We start from the raw sequence: 257 nt of genomic DNA, 5'->3' as shown, positions 1-257 counted from the left end.
CAGCACGGTCAACGTCATTTTCCGCGACACTCTCCGGAGAATGAACATCGAACTCGGGGAAGTCGTCCCGGAACCAAAACCCCTGACCGGTTTTTCGGGCACAACATCAATGACCCTCGGATCGATCAAACTTTCGGTCATGGCAAGGGAAGTCACGAAAATCGTTGACTTTGTCGTAGTCGATAACCCGGCCATCTATAATGTTATCATGGGAACCCCATGGATCAACGCAATGAAGGCGGTACCGTCGACTTACC

This window comes from Brassica oleracea, chromosome C3 (assembly GCF_000695525.1).
Source record: "Brassica oleracea var. oleracea cultivar TO1000 chromosome C3, BOL, whole genome shotgun sequence".
Taxonomy (NCBI): domain Eukaryota; kingdom Viridiplantae; phylum Streptophyta; class Magnoliopsida; order Brassicales; family Brassicaceae; genus Brassica; species Brassica oleracea.
Note: the sequence above shows the minus strand (reverse complement) of the source record.